Source organism: Podarcis filfolensis, assembly GCF_964270895.1.
Source record: "Podarcis filfolensis genome assembly, chromosome: 1".
In the NCBI taxonomy this organism is placed as follows: domain Eukaryota; kingdom Metazoa; phylum Chordata; class Lepidosauria; order Squamata; family Lacertidae; genus Podarcis; species Podarcis filfolensis.
In genome coordinates, this window is record NC_139604.1 from 91,392,135 (window position 1) to 91,414,924 (window position 22,790).

A 22,790-nucleotide genomic window follows, 5' to 3' on the forward strand; every position below is an offset into this window, starting at 1 on the left:
ATCACTGCAAGTTGCAGTATAGTAGTTGTGAAATGAACATTGCTCACGATGCAACTGAAAGCATTATTTAAGGCAGGTAAATGTTGCATCCCAGAAAACTAAGCAAGCAAACTGTAAGTACCAGAAAGACAGACCCGTACAGAGCTTATCTTGTACCCAGCTGCCCCCCACCTGCCAGGAAGTCTCCTGGTGGTAGACATGGCTTTACTGAAGAAATGCACTGCAGTGAAAGTATTGAATATATTCCTGCAACAACTAGAATCAAGTGCAAATACTGGAACTAAAGAAGCTGGTTTTCCTACTTGGCATAAACACACCTTTGAAAGGAGGTTGCTCAGGCAGCCATTGCAGTTTAGCAGTAAAACACAGAAGAGATGCACATGACATAGACTGAGAGGAGGTTTAAATGCTTTTGCATAGACATGCGATAAGCTCCTATGCACAATAGAAGCTTTTGATAGTTATGGTTCAGTTTTTTCATCAGATTGCCTTGCAGAGTTGAACATTATGGAATCATAACCTAGCTTGGAACAGACAAACACATTGTGGATTTATATTAGACACATGGGATTTACTTCAAATGAGAGAGAAGAAAGCCCTGAAAGTTTATTGGTTTTGTGAACTGCACATTTCCATTTGGTAAGAATGCAAGTTTTTTCAGCATCATTGTCTACGATTTAGCCTCTACAACTGCTGAATCCAAATGCAAGTCACACTTTTGCCAAAATGACAGTCTAAGTTTGGAAAAAATGTATATTCACTTAATACAGTCCATGTATAAATAGACAAAAAATTCTGAGCAAGCACACACTGTTCAAGAGTAAGAACGTAATAAGAGTTCTTCCGGATCAGGCCAACCTGATATGTTCTCAGTGACTAACCAGATGCCTATGGGAAGCTCTCAAATAGGACACAAGCTGAACAGTGTCTCCCCATCTGTGATTCCCAGCAACTACTATTCAGAGCCATACTGAGATAGCTATTGTGGCTAGTAGCCATTGATAGGTTTATCCTCCAAGAATTTGTTTAATCCTCTTTTAAAACCATCCAAGTTCATCGCTATCACTGCCTTTTTGTGGGAGAAAATTCCATCGTTTAACTATGCATTATGTGAAGTATTTTCTATTGCCTGTCCTGAATCTTTCAACATTCAGCTTCATTGGATGCCCTGAAATTCTAGTATTATGAGAGAAGAAAAAACTTCTCCCTATTCACTTTCTCCACACCATCCACAATTTTATATCCCTCTATCACAGGCTTCCTCAACCTCGGCCCTGCAGATGTTTTGGGCCTACAACTCCCATGATCCCTAGCTAGCAGGACCAGTGGTCAGGGATGATGGGAACTGTAGTCTCAGAACATATAGAAGGCCGAGGTTGAGGAAGTCTGCTCTATCATATCCCCCGTTACTCACATTTTCTCTAAATTATGAAGTTTCAAATGCTGCAGCCTTTCCTTGTATCAGAATTGTTTGCTCTTAAACATATCACCTCCTCTAAAGTAAACAATGAAATAGATATAAGCAGGTTCAACATGGGCAACGTTTTCAAGCCATCATTGTTCATATTCTTTGCACAGCAACTACTGGTTTAAAAAGGAATGGGGTCTTTTAAATTTAGTGCCACAGTGAACTTAAAGGGGAGGTACCCTTCACCAACAGACTTTTATTATCTCTAAAATTATCTAGAAACACATCTCAACTTATGTTATAGTAAGCAAAGGCCAGGCTGATCTGTAGGAGACTGAGGGCTGTAACTTTGTGCCTTCAGACCCCTGAAGTTCCCAAATTTGCTCCTAGTTGCTACAGACTTCAGGATATTGCTGCATATGCCTCTTGTTTAGACTTTGGATGTGTGCCTGCACTGCTGCAAGGAGAGAAAGTATACAGCAGCCTTCCAGGTGCTGTTGGGACTCTCAGCAACCATCAACTCCAGACAGCATGGTCACTGTTCAGGGATAATGGGAATTGTAGTCCAGAACATCTGGAGAGCACCAGGTTGGGAAAGACTGGTGTACAGCATAGTATTCAAATAAATCAGGAAACTGTTCTTAAACCAGGTCAAGAAATTGTCCTTTTCACAAGGCATTTCAAAGGATAGCAATTTTACTTCGAATTCAACCAAGGAATGAATCTGTGATAGCCAAAATCACAGTATTCATTTAATCTGTACCACATTTCCCTCTTCAACACACAGTATATTCACTGGCAATCAGTAGCATGCAACTGCAGTAATTTACTATTGCACTGTTTTGAATGTCACCATTCCCCTTTCCTCTTCCCCCACTCCACCCACTCCACTTGTGCGAACTTTGGAAGCTAAGGATTAGTCAAAGAATGAACGAACAATGTGAAAGACAGAAGGTCCAAAGGGCAAAAGTTCCAGCTATTTCTGGTTAACTGCTATCAGCATGATTTTATGATCCATCTTTACCAAGAAGAGTATCAGACAAAGTATACCAATCTAGCCATTTCAATTCCTGGATTTTTAGTACAGTGGTACCTCGGGTTACATACGCTTCAGGTTACAGACGCTTCAGGTTACAGACTCCGCTAACCCAGAAATAGTACCTCGGGTTAAGAACTTTGCTTCAGGATGAGAACAGAAATCGTGCTCCGGCGGCACAGCAGCAGCAGGAGGCCCCATTAGCTAAAGCGGTGCTTCAGGTTAAGAACAGTTTCAGGTTAAGAACGGACCTCCAGAACGAATTAAGTACGTAACCAGAGGTACCACTGTATTCTGTAGTGCTTTTACAGCACATTTATTTGTTGAATATCTATACCACCCTTCATCTGAGGATCACAGGGGGGTTTACGATAAAGAAAACTTCTCCCCGTCTCTCTCTCTCTCTTATACAAACACACATATATATATAACAGAATTTAACAAGTATAATGCCCTACATTGACGAAACTGCAGTTTCCTACTTCTTTTTTAAAAACCCTGTAATGCAAGCAAAAAAAAAAAAAAAAAGCATGTATAGAACTACCAAGAAAAGAAGTACAGGCGTTGTGGGACTGAACAGTTTGAAAATCAAAAACTTCCCTGACAAAAGATAAAGTAAACAGCTCTACCTACCTTTCTGCAAGAGCTCTCCCCCACACGGGCTATCTTCTATTCACCTCATCTGCAGCAACATGTGCTTATCTCTTGCCCCAAAACCATGTGCTTGTGTGGCGGATGCAGCAACCAAATGCAGTTAAAAGGCAGGAAAATCTTATAAACGTGAACAGTTACACAGAAATTATCAGGATGCCAAATGTTATGTCAATTACTGGATTTCTAAGCGGCGTGATCAAAAGATTTTGTATACACAGGCACAATTTAGATGTTCAACTACGAGCTTGCTATACAACAGCGTCGTGGCTGTGAATGAGCCAGGCTAGCTCAATCAGCAGAACATGAAACTCTTAATCGCAAAGCTGTAGGTTTGAGCCCCACGTTGGGCAGAAGATTTGTGGTTAGACTAGATGACCCTTGTGGTCCCTTCAAACTTGACAAGTCTATGATTCTATGATGCTTTACGATCCTGATTAGTAAACTAACTTCTAATTGTGGTTTGAGAAAAGATTAAAGCAATCAATAGGTCTCATCATTAAACTCCCTGTAATCTACACATTCTTATATTTTAAAATTTTGTTTGGTTAAATTGCCCTTCTGTTCCCATATCATGAAATATTTAATACAGTTCATGATCTCAGTTTACTTTCTGTGGACCAGCACTATATTCATTAACTAGTACATTCTTTTCACAAGCTATTGTTCCAAAACACATTTCGCCTCTACACTGCTACTGCATCAAGACTACTGTAGCACTCCAATATGACAGCAGAGAGACAGGGCATCAAATTCTACTGCTCAGTACAGTTCTCTCTAGAACTCAAATTGCATTACCCTACTTGTGTTTTAAAATGGTACTTGAAGCAGTCATCAGCTCATAGCACCACAATTCATTTTATCCAAGTCAAAGTTTCAGATTTCCTAATCTAGCAAGCGTGTTGAACAACTGCTATACCATGGCTAACCATGTCAGGAACATTGCAGGTTAACTTGCTTCCTTGCATTATTCACTTGCATCACTTCCAATGTACCGTACATACCTCATTATCTGTCCCCAAATTAGGAAGTTCTGTCTGCATGAACTAGGCTTCATTCTGGGGCCAAAACAATATAGATTTTGTATAGATTCCATAATCTTCAAGTCTTTTTATGTTCTTGCAAAATGTGCCCACCTATATAACTACTGTAACTCTTATTTTTTCCCAATACAGTGGCTCAGGAAGTGAATTATGATCCTACAGATACAGTGTCCTCCCTCCTTTATTTTATTTACAACAGGAACTTAATTTGCACACAACACAGGAAGACAGACTAAAATGTAAACACTCTTCTCAGTCAGTACTTTTGCTTTTTAAGTATAGCAAGTTATTTCATCTAGCTAATGCTTTGAGGAAGGTAACTGTGCACGTTATACTTACACCAATTCCCATCCACTGTCAGTTGCGACACTCCAAAGAGCTGCAATTTATAGCTAATCTACAGTCCAGGCACTGCAGGTCAACAAGTGCTCTACTATAACATGACACTGACCCACCCTGAAGTGTTTGGCAAAATTTAGTTTTCATTATTCATTAATTAGATATTCAAGACCTTGTATCAATACCCATGACATTTTAAAAAGTATTTAAGAATTGATCAATCTTACTAAAAACAGTCAACTGCCTTGCTAAATGATAGTCAGTTCTTCAGTTTTCAACATCTGGCTAACAGTGATTCCAAGAAGCTCATTTGCAAGAAATTATGTTGATGCCCATTCAAGATTTGCCCCCAGGCTCTGGTACTTAGTAGTATGTTGCCTCTGAACATGGAGGTTCTATTCCTAGCTATCAAGGCCAAGAACTGTTAAAGTATCTATATAATGTGTATTTGCTTCATCCTTCTTACAAGAAGTCATCACCACATGGTTATACAGTGGTACCTTGGTTTTCAAATGTAATCCGTTCCGGAAGACCATTCAAGTTCTGAAACGTTTGAAAACTGAAAACTCAATACAGAAGCCTCAATACGGAAAGCTGCATGGTATGTTCAACTTCTAAGGAGTGTTCAAAAACCAAAGCATTTACTCCTGGGTTTACGGTGTTTGAAAACCAAAATGTTCGTCAACGGAGACGTCTGAAAACCCAAGGTACCACTGTACTTGTCAATTCCCTAAGTTAATTATGCACTTCATGAAAAGGGATTTCTTGTTTGCCTTGAAAACTTGCCAATCAGTTTTATTATTTATTTTTTTAATTTTGTATTATCATTTTTCATATCAAACATAAAACATAACTCACATCAACCACTTTGCTTAAAAATATCAAATCAAATTCTTATATATCACCCCCCCAATATTTCCACATATTGCCAAACAGTTTTGTTGAATAGCCCAAAGCGCAAGCTAGCATTGAGAGAAGATAACTGATAACATAATTGTTCGCATGAAACCACTTCGCTTTTTCCCTCAACTGAGCAACCACAATTTCTATTTCCTTACTAGGAACATGATATGACCTTTGGTAATTTCAGTAGACTTTTTCCATACCTTTTCCAGAGCTAGTATTACCTAGAAACTTAGCTCAGTTGGAACTCTTCACGTGCACCTGAACTTTGGCTTTGCTCTGTGCAATGACTGCAGTGCCACTGCAGAAAAATTCAGGAAGCAAGACTGGCTTAAGCTAAATGACCTCCTTAAAGCTAAAAGACGTTGGTGAAACTACAGAAACTTAATTGGTCTTCAGAATCTCTGTCCTATCTAATGCAAGTATATCCCTCTATTTGACCATTAATTAACCCTGGTGAGAATAAAAGCCTTTTTCCCCAAGAAAGCATCTCTCTCCAGAAATTCATCGTTTTTTGTTCCCCACAATCATCATTTGTGACAATGGCCAACACCCATCAGAATTCTTTTTCCTGTAACTAGGTATCCCTCAAACCCTGACACTGTTCAGTTTTCTCTCACAAGATTATTCTATGCTCCACTCTTCTTTCTTCTCCAAGCCAACTCAATTCTATTACAGTGGTACCTCGGGTTACATACGCTTCAGGTTACATATGCTTCAGGTTACAGACTTCGCTAACCCAGAAATAGTGCTTCAGGTTAAGAACTTTACTTCAGGATGAGAACAGAAACTGTGCTCCGGCGGCGCGGCAGCAGCAGGAGGCCCCATTAGCTAAAGTGGTGCTTCGGGTTAAGAACAGTTTCAGATTAAGAACGGACCTCCAGAACGAATTAAGTTCTTAACCCGAGGTACCACTGTATTATAGCAGCAGACCTTTCCAACTTAGCTAGATCCTTTACCCTTGCCTCCCTTCCCCTTTTCCTTACTACTATACTTTTAAATTTTATTTCAGATTATTTTGGTGTTCTTTTAGGAGGTGCTTTGTGATCACCCTTAAGGGAAGTACTTTTTCTCTTTTTTTGGAACCACCTTAGGATGGTGAGGGGACTTAGGCAAGCCTTCTAATGTCATCCTTGAGCTATCTTTGACCAACCCATCAATGCTTGGACCTGGGTCCCTTAGGAAAGACAGTAAACTTGCAAACTACCTGTTTTGGAGTGAACCCACCACACCCACCAAAAGGCTTCACACTTAATTCCTGCTAAAGCCTCGGTCTACAGCTGTGACATCACACAAACAGGTCACAGTGAAACTCAAGAGAAACTATTCTCTCTCTTTCTCAGGACAGGTTAACTAGTTGTGTTTTACTCCTTCTTTCTTTTGCCTCATTTCCTAAATATCACTGTCTTGCTATTCTTACATTGTCCAAAGCCTAGGCATTAGCCTTTGAGCACCCCCTTGGCACACCTAGACTCACACTGCAGCCCTGACAGTTCTCTAGTACCCTCCCATATGCCATTTGTGACAGCTCTCTACCCTCCATCCATTTCTATTTCCTAAATAGCAATTTTAAACTATTGGCACAAGCAGTGTGGATCTGGGTGATCTGTGAGCATTACTGAATGATTTATCATTTTGTTGGATAGCCTGTATTATTTTGTAACCATTTTATCATTCCATACCATTGCAATTAGCACTTCAAGTTGCAAAACTATTTAAGTGTCTGCCATTTTGCATGAACACCATTTTATCCACATTTATCTTGCAATTTTACTGGTGCCCCCAAGCAAGTGTGAATGGGCATTAACATAATGTAATAACCCCTATGGCATGCAGCCATACTCAGATTAAAGATTGCCAAAAACCCTGTTTCCAAGGATACATGCATAACTTGCAAGTTCAAGTGCACACATAAATAAGAACACTAGAAAGTGTGATAACACTAGGGTACCCCATCCGAGATGTGGATAAGACTGTATTCAGAATGTATCTGTACCACAGATTTAAACATCACAATTTTAATACAAAATTTTGCTGTGTCCATAAACAATAAATACAGTTCTGACCATATGCTATTACCATATAGAAAAAATATATAATATCCATATCTCATATCCGTATCTTTCATATATTCAATCACTGAAAGCCATTTACCATATTTACTCGAAACTAATGCTCACTTTTTTTGCCAAATAACATTATGAAAATTAAGGTGCACATTAGATTCAATAGCACATTTACATTTGCCAGCAAATGCTTTTTTTAGTTTCAAGGTTCTGAAAATTGAGGTGCGCATTAGATTTGATGGCACATTAGACTTGAGTAAATATGGTACTTCGAAAAAGTTTCCTTCCTGTGTCTTCCATCATTCTGTAGGTTTATGCATTTTCATCACTTTCCAAAGTTCAACTAGCCATTATTTTAATTGTAGGCAATAGCTTGTTCAGTTTGTTCTTCTGTTTTTGGACTATTAACATAATGGCATCACCTATTAGGTTCCATATCAATCTTTTAGGTTTAATCTGGTCATCTAAGCAGCCCAACAGATTTGTCAAAGGATCCAAAACTATAACATAATGCATAAACTAGTTTGATTAATATTGTAACTTATCCCCCATATTTTGTTATTAAAGGACAAGAGTACCATACAGGCAGTGACCATTTTGCGCAGGGGTTCCGTTCCTGACCCCCGTGTGCATCAGTGGAACATACATAAGCCCATTGCATTCCACCACCACCCTGTTCCGCCTTCTTCCGGGTCCAAAGGGACCCAAGCATTGGCAATCATGTGTCAATAGTGCAAAATGGTTGCCACCTATATCTGCATTTGAGGATTCATGCATCCAAACCTTTATCTTCATGCCAGATATATATATTACTCAAACTGTGAGGTGTCAGATACCACTGGAAAAGCAATTTGTAATAGTATTCTCTTATGTTTACAAATGTAGGTCTTGCTGGCCCCTGGTAGCCAATTTTATACCATTCCTGCTCAAAAATTCCTCTAGCCGCAATGTGATCCTTTTCTTCTCAAAACTATTACCCTTGTGTAAAATCAAAGTACATAATGAGACATATATTTGGGATATCTTTTGTTTTCTTTTTAAACATCAAATCTTCAAAAGTCATAACTGAGAAAGCCACTTAATGAGGCATTGTTTTCTTCAACATAACTTCTTAATTGTCAACTGTGGTGTTAAAAGGTAAAGGGACCCCTGACTATTAGGTCCAGTCGTGACCAACTCTGGGGTTGCGGCGCTCATCTCGCTTTATTGGCCGAGGGAGCCGGTGTACAGCTTCCGGGTCATGTGGCCAGCATGACAAAGCCGCTTCTGGCGAACCAGAGCAGCGCACGGAAACGCCGTTTACCTTCCCGCTGGAGCGGTACCTATTTATCTACTTGCACTTTGATCTGCTTTCGAACTGCTAGGTTGGCAGGAGCAGGGACCGAGCAACGGGAGCTCACCCCATCGCGGGGATTCGAACCACTGACCTTCTGATCGACAAGTCCAAGGCTCTGTGGTTTAACCCACAGAGCCACCCGCGTGTTAGACCAGTAGTAAATCTATAGATTTACAGTATCCATTACTAATACTTTCTAGATACCTAGTTGTCTTATGGTTCACACCCAGGTTCTTTCTGTGTGAATAGTGTTTCATATTTGATGTCTTGAAATTGCAACAAATATTTTTTAAAACTATCACCATTTCTTGCAACCCTTTCCTAAGGGTTCCTAGGCACACACTGCTATAGTTCATGCATCAAATTAAAACATAATTAAAATTAGCTATGGTTTAATGAGAAAGTAGTGTGATCACACAACTTAAATATTCTCATTCTGCTACTGGGAAACAAGCTGGAGTCCACCTTGTTGTGACTTTTTAATCAAGGCTCATGGCTTGTTTCTCTCCAAACGAACCATGCACAGGAAATGAATAACAATCCTTGGTTATCACTTAAGGCCTCTCTGGTTTGTTTCCCAGAAGTGCAGTGGCAGTGAGAGCAGAACGAGGACATTTCAGCAGCGTGCACCTAACACATTAACATTACACCACAGTTTGTTTTTAACTATGGTTTAATGTGATGCGCAAAGCAGTCCAGAAAGCATTCTACTGTGGCCAAGATCACCCTCCTAAATACAGTAGATGCCATGTATACTAGATCCTGCACTGTCAGGCATCAATGTGCTAAATTTGAGTCCTCTGCTTCTTTACAGCAGACGTACAGAGTGAAATATTTTGTGGGGGGAAATCTATCACATATTTCTCCAAAAATACATTGTTTAGAAGATTTGCAGCAATCGATTTTGTCAAATTGAGCAGCTTCAAACTTTGCCATTAACTTTTTTTCAGGTGACTATCCCTAGAAAGCATACCTGTATCTATTATGAACAGCTTTCTAGACTTGCTAAAGCTATATCTTATGCAGACACTGTTCATGAATTTTATTTTGTATGACTATGTTAGTTTTGTTATGGCTTATGGTCAAACAAGATGTATTCCTACCATATTAACAGCTGACAGTGCCCAAATTATTTTCTTATCATTTGAACAATGTTAAGTATATGCTACTGAATTGTTTTGTTTTTGAGAAAAGTACAATACATTTTAAAGCACAGATGTGAATTTCTATGAACATTTAAACCACATTAAGTGTGCATTTTTTATTTGGTCTATATAAAATATTTCAGGTAAACTACTTTTGTGTACTGAAAAGTGCGGAATAGTTAAAAAAAACAGTATTTACTTTTTTGCTTTTAAGACAAATGCTAAATCAAATCCCAATTAATTAAAGGTACTGGTAAAGTTTCTGAAAACTTTGCACTGCCACTATCAATTGACTTTACCTAGTCTACCACTAGCTTCTTGCTTCTTCAGTGGCAGAAACCAAGAATGCAGCTTTAGGCAAAATATAAATCAAAGTTAAATGCACCTGACACATTATTTTCTTGGGTGAAACTTAAGATCTTCTACACTACACAAAGCAAGGCTGCATTTCTATACACACTTACCTGGTAGTAAAGTCCCATTTGTATGAATATATTAGTGTGTTATGGTCAAATAAGATGTATTACTCAGTGGAATATACTTCTGAGCAAATATGCACAGAATCAGGCTGTCCATACAGATGTCCATCAATAAAGTTTCCCACCAGAGAACTCTGTAAAGGCAATAGTTCTAAGCTTTTCAAAACTAGCAGAACAAAATACCCAGAACTATTCCTTCTGGGAATGTTGCAGTTTGCAGACGCAGTATTACAAAAAGTCAGTACAACTCAGAAGCATACCAGGTTTGCATAAGGGGGAAAATGTTGATTTAGTGATTTTCCACAGAACTGTCTCAGCTCTTTCCAAGAAAAAAAGAGACATAAGCCAGCCAAGGTTTCTCAGGAATTTTATAGTTGGCAAACTAGATGGCTTTAAAATTCTAAATAAGAGGTTAAAGTTATAAAACATATATGTACTGTGTAATGACTTACTATCCTTCATCAATAACTGTAATTTGCTATAATAGAGAACTACAGAAAATAACATTTCCAGCTTTTATAAGTCAACATATATCACAAAAAATTGTAATTATATTATTCTTGCATGAGAAGCAAAATATAATTTCAGAAGACAGTATTTAAAATGTTGAAACCTATTTGCTGAAACTTCAACATGTACTCAGCTGCACTCAGACAGGACAGTTAGAAGTAACACTATATTGGTAAGTGTACCTTTCAAGAAGGTTGACAACACTCAGAACCTGCCTCAATCAGGGTGGACAGAAGGTAGATTGGGATCAACAGCCAGATCTTTGGTTATTCTGCAGTAGATCAGCAAAGATTTCAGATTCCCAATTGTTTAATAGTAGCAACTACAGAAAGGCAGGGTTTGACTAGGCAGGGAAACACCAGATCTGTATCAGTATCCCAGACACAAGATAATGTGCAGATAGGGTGCTCCCTGTAGATCTCCTCACCAATGCCAACAATTTGGTATGATGGTTGCATGGTCCTGCCATGCTTGAAACAGGAGTCTGTGATTACAGTGGGCAAAGAAAGATATAAAAATAACCACCACCCTTCACCGTTACTAACTTGAAGAGGCAATATAGGTGTATACTGAGACCACATGTTTCACTCCACCCGCAAGTAAACACAAATCTCTTAGTCTCTTTCATAATGAAGATAAACCTTTGATTCTGTGGAGCCCCTCCACAGATTGAGAAGCTTGGAAGTTCATTATTATCCCTTGCACAGGGTACTTCCACAGATAAAAAAAGCTTCACTACAGTACTTTATCCTCATCATAAGAGAGACTGGAAGAGCTGCATGGTCAGGGGAGGGAAGAGGCAACTAAAGATGAACCTTTATGGTAAAGAACATAAGAGACTTCTGGATTGGGACAAAGGCCCATTTAGTCCAATGTTCTGTTCTCACAGTGCCAACCAGATGCCAGTGAGAAGTCTGCAAACAGGACCCAAGAACAAAAGCATTCTGCTGTCTTGCAGTTTCCAGAAACTGGTATTCACTGGTATGTTGTTTCTTCAAGCCAGTTAATGCCAGAAGAGAGCTACAGAGTACAGAATATTTGAAGTCCAGAAAGACAGTTTACCTATATTCATCACTATGTTTAGACAGCAGACAATAAGGGAATTCTGGCACAGCGTGCCATCTACTTTCACTACCATAGCACATTAGTTACAGCACTTGTTCCTATATAAGGCCCCCTTTTTAGGCATTGCAAGTGTGTGGAACAAAAGAGGTCATCAACAGAATAAACTTGCAGTATATTTTCATTTAGAGTCATGAAATTGTTCTCCCAATGTAATATTTTGTCCAATATTTTATTTCTCCAATAAAATATATTAGCCAATAAACGTTTGTATTGCTGATATCTGTTTTATTGATCTGGGTATTGACAATACCCTATTCCAGAGTACTCTAGAGCCTATAAAATCTTCAAAAATGGCTCAGGATTAAAAGATGTTATCTGATAAGATTCATTCTCCTAAAACAGAGTAGTAAAGTTACTTAGTATTGTATCTTCTGCCAGCAAGACTTTAGACAGAGCACTTCAAATGGATTGTTTGATGTACCAGTCCCCAATTGTGCTACTATAAACAGAGTGCAAGATAATATCAATAAGTCATATCTTCCCACCAATACTTCCACAACATAAAAATCTCCTAAATTTAGAGATTACAAAATATTCCACTTCCATCATCCATCCCCTCATGGACCAACTGAGGCTTGATACAGCCTCTTGCTCACTCCATGATGAAGAGAACCAAAAAGCGTGGCTCTTTTTTTCTTAAAACTGTGTGTGGGCAAGTTGACAGGCTAGATCAGGGGTAGGCAACCTAAGGCCCAGGGGCTGGATGCGGCCCAATTGCCTTCTCAATCCAGCCCGTGGACGGTCAGGGAATCAGCGTGTTTTTACATAAGATCCATTATGCATTAGATCCATTTCAGTCCGGTTTCCGTCCTGGTTTTGGGACGGAGACGGCTCTGGTTGCCCTAACAGATGATCTCCGTAGACAACTGGATCGAGGCGGGTCAGGACTGCTGATCCTTTTAGATTTGTCAGCAGCCTTTGACATGGTCGATCATGATCTTCTGGACCACCGCCTCGCAGACGTGGGGATACAGGGCATAGCCCGTAACTGGCTGTGCTCTTTTATCTCTGGTCGGGGACAGAGGGTGGCACTAGGGAGGGAAATGTCGTCGCACCACTCCTTGGTGTGTGGAGTGCCGCAGGGCGCAATTCTCTCCCCGACGCTTTTTAACATCTTTATGCGCCCCCTTGCCCAGATTATCCGGAGCTTTGGGCTGGGCTGTCACCAATATGCTGATGACACTCAGCTCTATCTGCTGGTGGATGGCCACACCGACTTGGCCCCGAACACACTGACCAGATGCTTGGAAGCTGTGGCTGGATGGTTTCGTGGGAGCCGATTGAAACTAAATCCTTCGAAGACAGAGGTCCTATGGCTAGGTCGGGATGGCATGGGGATGAGGGACCAACTCCCTTCTTTTGCGGGGGCCCAATTAGTGCCATTGCCTTCCGTTAAGAGTTTGGGTGTAATCCTTGACGCCTCCCTTTCCATGGAGGTGCAAGTTACAGCAACAGCCAAGGCGACATTTTTCCACCTTCGCCGCATCAAGCAGTTGGTCCCTTACCTTTCCCGCCCCGACCTGGCCACAGTGATCCATGCGACGGTCATCTCCAGGCTTGACTACTGTTATTCGCTCTACGCGGGGCTGCCCTTGAAGCTGTCCCAGAAACTCCAGCGGGTACAGAATGCTGCAGCGAGGCTCCTCACGGGGTCTCTGCCATGGGAGCATATTCACCCAGTGCTTTTCAAGCTGCACTGGCTCCCAGTGGAGTACAGGGTCAGATTTAAGGTGCTGCTTTTGACCTTTAAAGCCCTTCACGGCCTAGGACCCTCGTACCTACGGGACCGCCTCTCCTGGTATGCCCCACGGAGAGCCTCAAGGTCCATAAATAACAACACCCTAGTGGTCCCAGGCCCTAAGGACGTTAGATTGGCCTCAACCAGAGCCAGGGCCTTTTCAACTCTGGCTCCGGCCTGGTGGAACGCTCTGCCTCATGAGACCAGGGCCCTGCAGGATCTGATTTCTTTCCGCAGGGCCTGTAAGATAGAGTTGTTCCGCCTGGCCTTTGGCTTGGAGCCAATCTGATTCCCTCCCTCCCTCCCTCCCTCGCTCTCTTTCTTTTTTCTTTTCCTTCTCCTCCTGCGATGAGGCTACATTTTAATATTTTGATGTTCCATTATTTTAATGTTGTATTTTATTTTTGTTTTTAAGTTGTAATCATTAATCTTGTTTTATTATTGCTTGTAAGCCGCTCTGAGCCCGGCCTTGGCTGGGGAGGGCGGGGTATAAATAAAAAATTATTATTATTATTATTATTATTTATAAGTAGAATGTGTCCTTTTATTTAAAATGCATATCTGGGTTATTTGTAGGGCCTGCCTGGTGTTTTTTCATGAGTAGAATGTGTGCTTTTATTTAAAATGCATCTCTGGGTGATTTGTGGGGCACAGGAATTCGTTCATTCCCCCCCCCACACACACAATATAGTCCGGCCCACCACATGGTCTGAGGGACAGTGGACCGGCCCATGACTGAAAAAGGTTGCCGACCCCTGGCCTAGATAATATTTATGTGGGCTAGTAACTTTTGTGAGCTTATTTGCAAGGTTGAACACAGTAAGTCTTTAAAAACAATGCAAAAAAAACAAAAACAAAACCCTTGCTAGGCTACAGCTTGAATTTAATTAAACCGGTATTACATTGTTGCAATAAGGTACCTAGAGTGTTTGCACAAATGATGCTACAGGCAACACAGGGTAATATATATTATACACACTACTGAATTAAGAACTTAAATCTGATTAGGCAAATAAAACTTTGGAAGATGCATCACATCACTGTGGAAATTATTCTCCTTGTCTCTATGTATCTTCTATTAAAAGAGTGCAAATGTCTGAGCCAAGGAGGCATCAGTGACAGAAAGTTTTCACTATGCATCTTGGCTTTGCCACTCTTTGTACAGAACTTGTGTAACAGCAACTTTCCCCACCCCACCGTCTATTTATCTGTAGATTAAATAAGTTAATATGATAAAGGACAAGGATTGAACTGAGGAGGAACAGACAATTTATGGTTTTATTTTGCTCACATGAGTGATGTCACTGATTTAGTGTTTCCATAAAGAATGGCCAAGAAGGAAAGAATGGAAAAACATTGCAACAATCCAGCAGAAAAACTGTACAGATCAGCACTCTTTTACTATGTCAAACATTAAATAGCAGTTGGCCTTAAGAGACCTATCATGATTTTAACTACAGAACAAGCCCAAGGATTGGAGAAGTGAAATATGCGTAACATACACACTTTTGCAGCAGAGAATAACCAGATACAAATGCCATTATGGTTCAACTGTATTCCTAAACATCATCTTTGCTAAAGATGCCACACACACAATTTGAGGACCACAAAATGTTTAAGAGTGGCTGGGGAAACCCAGCCAGATGGGCGGGGTATAAATAATAAAATTAGCTGATTACAACCAAATAACAAATCCTTATAAGTGCTTTTATAAGCATCTTGGAAGACACAACAACCTACACATTAAACAGAATAAATTCTACCAGAAACTTTTAGAGCTGTATGAAAAATTAATGAGCAGGTTACATAAATCTTATGGATGAAGGAGTTCTAGATGAGAGCTGCTGCAAGACATTACAAGCCAAATGGACAGATCATTTCACAATAAATACTCATAGAAAGGATAAAAAAACTCGAGTATTTTGTTATTTGGAAACATGACACACAAACCTAGTATTTTATGATTCAGTAATTGTTGCACTTTGTATTAATATTAATCCTCTTCTTAAAAAAGATATAAACTAGCTTTGCGCCCAACATCCTGACAGAAAGCCATAAAAAGGAAATGAAGCTCTCCTTTAAAGACCAAAGTAATCATATTGCGAGTGCCAAACCCAATCTTTCAAAGTTCAACCTCGTTGATTTTAATCCTATCACACATCAATTCTGCTTCGCACAAAGCCAAGTAAGAATAGGTGGGACGGCGCTTCGCTCAATTAGCTTATCAGCTCTTTCCCGCCGCCGCCCCCTTTTCCAGGGGTTGCAAAGCCAGGAATCTGCAAAAAGGCTTCATTTACAAACAAGTAGTCCCGGAGACAGAATGAAATATAGGGCAGATATACTCCGAGGAGAGGAAGCCAGTTGGCCACATTCCTTCACGAATCCCTGGCTCCCCAAACCAAGCGGGGCCTGGAAGGGAGGCCAGTCCCAGGCAGGCAGGCAGGCACCCCGGAAGCCGGGAAGGGGCGGCAGGGCAGCTTCGCCCGCCGAGGTCCCTCCGCTCCCGGGGATGCGAGAGCGGCGCTTCTGCCTCTCCCTCCCTCCTCGCCGCTTCCTGCACTATCCGCCTCTCCCTCTCTCCTCCTTCCTTCCTCCCTTCCGCAGGGCTCCTCATCCGCCCGCATTCCTGGGCCACTCGCCGCAGATCCTCGCCCAGGTTCAGCTCCAGCCCAGCCGACCATTATATAGAGAGAGATATACCCTGTATATATGTGTGTATGAAGCCGAGAGACGCCCAGCCGGCCCCTTCCTTTCCCGGGCACCTCGAGCGCCCCACCTCCCTCCGGCACCTCGCCCGACCTCCCCTTCGAGCCGACCCCGCACTCGCACCTTCCCTTGCACGCCGCTGCACTCATTCACACGTACTCCGCGAGCCCGCTTCTCCCCATCCCCGGATTCCCCGCCGCCTCCTCTTGAGCGCAGCAGCCCCGCACCTCCTTCCTTCCTCCTTCCCTTCCTCCCTTCCCCTTTCGAGGCTCACCCACACGGCTTCGGAGCCGACCAGCCCCGCACCCGGGAGCTCGGGCCTTCCGCCACAGGTCGCCCCGCCGCTCTCCCCGCCGGGCAGGGAGGGAGGAACCGCGCCTCGTCGTCCGCGGAAGCCCCTTCCCTCAGCCAAGCGCCTACCGGGCCCGGCCGCCGCTCGCTCGCTCCGTCGCTCGCTCTCACCTGCTACCCGCGGCCGCCTCCCTTCAGCTCCTCCTCAGCCGCCAAGCAGAGCTGCCTCCTACACCCTGACAACAACTCCCACCTCCTTCGCTACCCTCTCTCCTTCCCTACTTCAAGCCTCGCGGGCGCATTGGCTGCTACGGCCCCAGTCGCTGGTAGGTATTGGTGGGGATTTGAGCCCGTCAAGCCTTCGCTCCGCCTTGTCGTTTCGCAGTATTTGATTCACACCGAAGCATTGACGCCCCCACTTCTTTCCTTGGTTGTTTTTTTTTTTGTCGGTCCAAACCGCAAGAAGCGGCAGCTGCGATAGGTCAGAAGAGATGCGATCATTCAGGCTCCGCCTTCCTGATAAAGTACCCGATGCAAAGTGCCTAGCCCTGCTTGGTTTGGTTGCACAGTAGGGAGGGACACAGTTCAAAAGAGCGGGGCAGGGCACACCTGACCTGGAATTAACCCTTCACTGACGGAAACATTGCTGGTTGGTGTCATTCAGTTTACAGGTTTGTCGCTCTCCTCTAAGAGTTGCTGATATTCCCAGGGTAATCCTAAGAAGCACTATACTGTGTATTTAAAATTTGCCAGATCCCATATTGGGTTCCCATATTTTCTCAGATCTAGGAGACAGGGCCAATGTTTTAACTGCTTTTAATTGTTTTAACTGATTTCAATTTGTGTGGATTTTTGTTATTTTTCTTGATGGAGGGAGGATGTGCCTGGGAGGGCAGGAGCAGGGGAGAGTTGGGGGGGGGGACAATTACAGTGGTACATGGTAGGGCTAGGCATGATCTGATTATGGATGAGGAAGCCGCTTCACCCATTACTGAGACCTGGGTGGGTGAGCAGGATGGAGTTGGTCTCACCCAGCTGTGCCCACCTGGGTCCTCAGGGCAGCATCAGGGCAGAGCTGAGGGATGGAGAGGAAGAATTGCTGTAGTCTAGAGAGATTCCATCTCTCTCTCTGGGCTCTCTGTCCAGTTGTGGGAATCTAGAGTGTGTGTTCCTGACATGGAGCAATCGGGACAGATTAGAGATTCTGCTAATTTACTGCCTTGCTGCCAAGCAGTCTCCTTGCCTGAGCTGGCAGAGTTGGTCTCGGAGGCATGGTTGAGGACTCCCAGAGTGTTGCTTTCGGGGGAAATCCATGTTGAGGTGACTGATTCTGGTGTGGTTTGGGACTTCATGACTGTCATGACAACCTTGGGGCTGTCCCAACATGTCATCAGCCCAACATATGTGGCAGGCCACACTCTGGACCTTGTTTTCCCAACTGGGCAGGAAGAGGGTCATCTGAAATTGGGAAATATTGACATCAGTTCCTAGTCATGGTCAGATCATTTCCTGTTGAAATTTAGGCTTTCAGTGCCTTTTCTTCTGTGCAGAGGCCAGGGAACTATTAGGGTAGTGTACCCTCGGAGGTTGATGGATCCAACTGGTTTCCAAACAGCTCTGGGGGATTTTCAGACTGATATGACTGGCAGTCCTGTTGAAGCCCTGGCCAACCTCTGGAACATCTGAATGGCTTGGGCCATTGATGTAATCATTCCTGAGCACCCTCTCCTGCTTTGTGGAGCCCATTTAGCTTCCTGGTACACTCCAGAGCTTAGGGCAGGGAAGCAAGCTAGGAGACGGCTTAAAGACAAGTGGAAGACTGGCTCAACTGCACTGGCTGCCAGTTTGTTTCCATGACCAAATCAAAGTGCTGGTTTTGTCCTATAAAGCCTTACACTTGTCAGAACCACAATATCTTAAGTGCTGCCATTCCCCATACGAACCAATCCAGACGCTGAGATCTAAGGCCCTTCTTCATGCGCCTCCTCTGTGAGAGGTTTGGAGGACTGCAACATGAGAACAGGCCTTTTCTGCAGTGGCTCCCCACTTGTGGACTGCTGTCCTCAGGGACACTCGCCTGACACCTTTGTTGCATATCTTTAGGCACCAGGCAAAAACATTCCTCTTCTCCCAAGCGTTTGGCTAATTAAAAAGTTATGGCCTTTTAAACTGCAAGGGGGGGTGGTATTGTTACTATGCTGTGGTTTTTTGTGTTTTTATATTGTAAACCACCCTGTGATCTTCGGATGAAGGGCAGCATAGAAATTTGACAAATAATCATCATCTCTTCTGCTTTGAGGAGAACAGCATTCTATTTTTTTAAAAGCCTTTCTGACAACTAGCTGAAGTTGACATTTTAGTCGTGATAATTGGGATGAATTGTTTTCATAATTATAGCTGAGAACATAAAGAAGTCACAGAGAAAAGGGTGGGAATCCCCAACCTTTGTTCCATGACATCTTTTAAGATATTTTAACCTGCAGTACTTTTACCCATTCCCCTATATTCCTCTATCTAACTGATCCAGTTAATGGTTCCTCTTTGTTTTTTCTCCAAATTTGGAACGTCTGTGCCACTGAAAATTATAATTCTTATATTATTGAATTTTTGTCAAAGTACAGTTTGTGTATCAGGCCATTAAAACAATACACATTTGTATTTTGAAATTCACAAAAGGGAAAAATCAGATTTAACTGTATGAAATAACACTTTCCCTCAATAACTGGAATCTGAAATTTGGCAGTTTGGTAGCGCAAGGGCATCTGGCACAAAAGAGAACGAGGTTGCCTTCAACTTTTAAATAAAATAGTGTTAACTTGTTAATCAATAAACGTTAGTGATTTATGAGTACATTTACTCATATTTAATAGAAAGTAAAGGGAGGCATGTTGGCCCATAAGAAAAATGCTCCAATCTGTATTGGAGTGAGACTTTTATTAAGCCAACCAAAATTACAGAAAATGCTGTGCAAGCTTTTGAGTTCTTCAGAACTCTTGAAACAAAGCAATGGACTGGGCGACAGGGTGGCAGTTAGGAGAGAAAACGACTGCTGTTGAAGCCATGGAGTCTACATCTCGGCACAATCTTAAAACTTAAGAGGGAGGAGGTAGCAGACATTTGGATTATGCTCTTGAGGTCCTGTACGGGTATCAGGTTGCACCAAAGTCTGCTGGGAACAAGAAGCATAACAATGGCTGATTCCCTATCTCTGAAAGCACAAGACCAGGTCTGTCTCTATCCTCCTTAGGTGAAACACACAGGTTTCTTTGAAATAAGTCTCATTAATTCCAGTGTGACTTATTTTCAGCCCTACTTTAGATTGCTGCCTAAAGCACAATATTGCATACCTGTTGTGTTATAGAAGTGTTATGTACTGAGTTGAATAGGATCCAAAATGCAGCAGTCTGATTGATCCTAGAACAATAGGATCCAAAATGCAGCAGTCTGATTGGTCCTAGAACAATAGGATTCAGAATGCAGCAGTCTGATTGGTCCTAGGACAATGCAGCAGTATGATTGGTCTGCAGGAGCCACCCAATCCAGCTCCAGATAGAAGTGAATCCACAACCTGACTGGCCTACAGGAGAATTCCAGAATTAGCGAATCACGTGCAGCCCATTGTGTAAATAATGTATATAAAGCAGATACTTTGAGGGGACTTCCATTCCTCCTCAGCACTATGAGCTGAATAAAGAGCATGAAATCCACTCTTGACTCTGAGTATATTTCAAGAAGGATGGATTTTGGGAGGTTCTTTGTGGACAGGATAAGTTTAAATAGCAAGAAGGAAGTGGGAAAGAGAGGATTTTTTCATATAGGTAAGAGGGGGTGACTATCTGTCACATACCCAGCTATGGGTTTTTCCTCCATGCATCTGGGTGGAATCTGCTGGAAACAGAACTCTGGCCTGCATAGACCAATTTTTATATTACGTTCATGGGAAGATGAAGACTTCCTCTGTATATCCCCTCCTGAATTGCTTCTCTTTGGTTAAACAACTTCTTGCCTTCCTTTTCATTAATATTTTGCAGAAAGCTTATGGCTAACTACAGCAGCTATTTGTGAATGGAAAACCATAAGATAGTCTGATTGGATTTAAAACCACTAAAATTGCTTATGCAAGTCACTCACTGAAAACCCGTTGTTGGAATTCTTGATACACATTACTAGCCCCAGGTCAGGCATGAATTGCAAGTGTTCAAAATGTTTCCACAATACAGAGTTTGACTTAGGGCTATTTAAGCGTCAAGCATTCCATCCAGAACCATTTGCAGACACAAGGGGTGTCTGAATGTCATGTAGGCACTTGCTTTCTACAGACACCAACAAGTATTCTGCAACAAAGTCTCAGTAATGTACAAAAGAATTATGTTCCAGTATCCAAGGACATACAGTTAGTACTTAAATAAATAGTAAAAAAAAAAAGATTGAAAGGAAAGTGAAATAAAAGATGAGCAGCTGTTATGGTGGACAAAGAGGATATGAACCAGAGTGCTAATCATTTTTATTCAGAAGTAAGCCCCAGTGAGTTCTTTAGAGTTTATTCTTAGTGTATGTAATCTTAAACCACTGTTTATTGAAGTATTGTTTATTTAATTATCTGAGCACTACCTAGTGGCACAACTGTAGCCTGTTATCTTCCTACAAACCATGATCAGACACCATGGTTTATTGTTTGCTTACAAACTTTGGTTTGTTTTAACTATAGTTGACATTAGAACCATAGAATCTTAGAATTGGAAGGAACCTCAACGGTCATCTAGTCCAACCCCCTGCAGTGCAGGAATCTAAGCTAAAGCATCCATGTCAGATGGCCATCCAACCTCTGTTTAAAAGCCTCCAAGGTAGGCAAGTCCACCACCTCTCGTGGGAGTCTGTTCCACTGCTGAACAGCTACTGTCAGAAAGTTTTTTCGAATGTTTAATCGGAATCTCCTTTCCTGCAGCTTGAAGACACTGGTTCAAGTCCTACCTTCCAGAGCAGGAGAAAACAAGCATGTTCCCTCCTCCATATGACAGCCCTTAATATATTTGAAGATGGCTATCGTATCTTCTCTCAGTCTCCTCTTTTCCAGGCTAAACATACCCAGCTCCTTCAAGAGCTCCTCATAAGTCTGTCTCCAGACCCTTGATCATCTTGGTTGCCCTCTTCTGCACACATTCCAGCTTGTCAACATCCTTCTTAAATTGTGGAGCCCAGAATTGGACACAGTATTCCAAGCAGTGGCGTAGCGTGGGGGGTGCAGGGGGGGCCGGCCGCACCGGGCGCAACATCTGGGGTTAGGGCAAATCCATGGGTTAGGGGGCGCAAATCCATGGGTTAGGGGGCGCAAATCCACGGGTTAGGGGGCGCAAATTACTTGCCTTGCCCCGGGTGCTGACAACCCACGCTACGCCACTGATTCCAAGTGTGGTCTGACCAAGGCAGAATAGAGTGAAATTCATTTTGTTAGCTTGCTTGTTCTTCCTCTTCCTTCGGACATAGCCGAAGAAACCTTTTTTATGATTTTTAACCTCTCTTGCAAGCCTGAGCTCATTTTGAGCTTTAGCCAGCCTGATTTCCCCCTGCAACTGTTGGCTACTCATGTATACTCCTCCTTTGTGATTTCCCCTTTCTTCCATTTCTTATACAGTGCTACCTCTGGTTAAGAACCTAATTCGTTCCGGAGGTCCATTCTTAACCTGAAACTGTTCTTAACCTGAAGCACCACTTTAGCTAATGGGGCCTCCTGCTGCCGCAACGCCGCCAGAGCACGATTTCTGTTCTCATCCTGACGCAAAGTTCTTAACCCAAGGTACTATTTCTGGGTTAGCAGAGTCTGTAACCTGAAGCGTCTGTAACCTGAGGTACCACTGTACATGCCCTTCTTTACTCTCAGCTCATCTGTGATCTCCTTATGCAGCCACACTGGTTTTCTCAACTCCCTCCCACATTTCTTTCTTGTTGGTTTGGTCTGCCTTTGGGCCTTCAGTATTTCTCCTTTTAGAAACTCCCATCCTTATTGGACTCCCTTC

The 22,790-nt window shown here is 42.3% G+C and overlaps 1 protein-coding gene and 1 long non-coding RNA gene across 12 annotated transcripts in view; one reads left to right on the forward strand and one right to left on the reverse strand.

Annotated features, from left to right (window-relative positions):
* The window catches only part of NUMB (NUMB endocytic adaptor protein), a 65,155-nt gene extending 47,874 nt beyond the window's left edge, over positions 1–17,281 (reverse strand). For 2 of the 11 annotated variants that reach the window (XM_083606943.1, XM_083606938.1), the window contains exon 1: positions 16,948–17,072. The gene's annotated coding sequence lies outside the window, so the exon portion shown is untranslated. Of the gene's footprint in view, positions 1–16,759 lie in introns of all 11 variants that reach the window. The other 9 variants (XM_083606940.1, XM_083606942.1, XM_083606948.1 and 6 more) reach the window with 8 other exon arrangements.
* Positions 4,255–10,216, forward strand: LOC310767041. The gene is made up of 3 exons (XR_014550593.1): positions 4,255–6,060; positions 6,306–8,583; positions 8,933–10,216. It is a non-coding gene; the product is annotated as an uncharacterized lncRNA (long non-coding RNA).
* Positions 17,282–22,790: the final 5,509 nt, after the last annotated feature.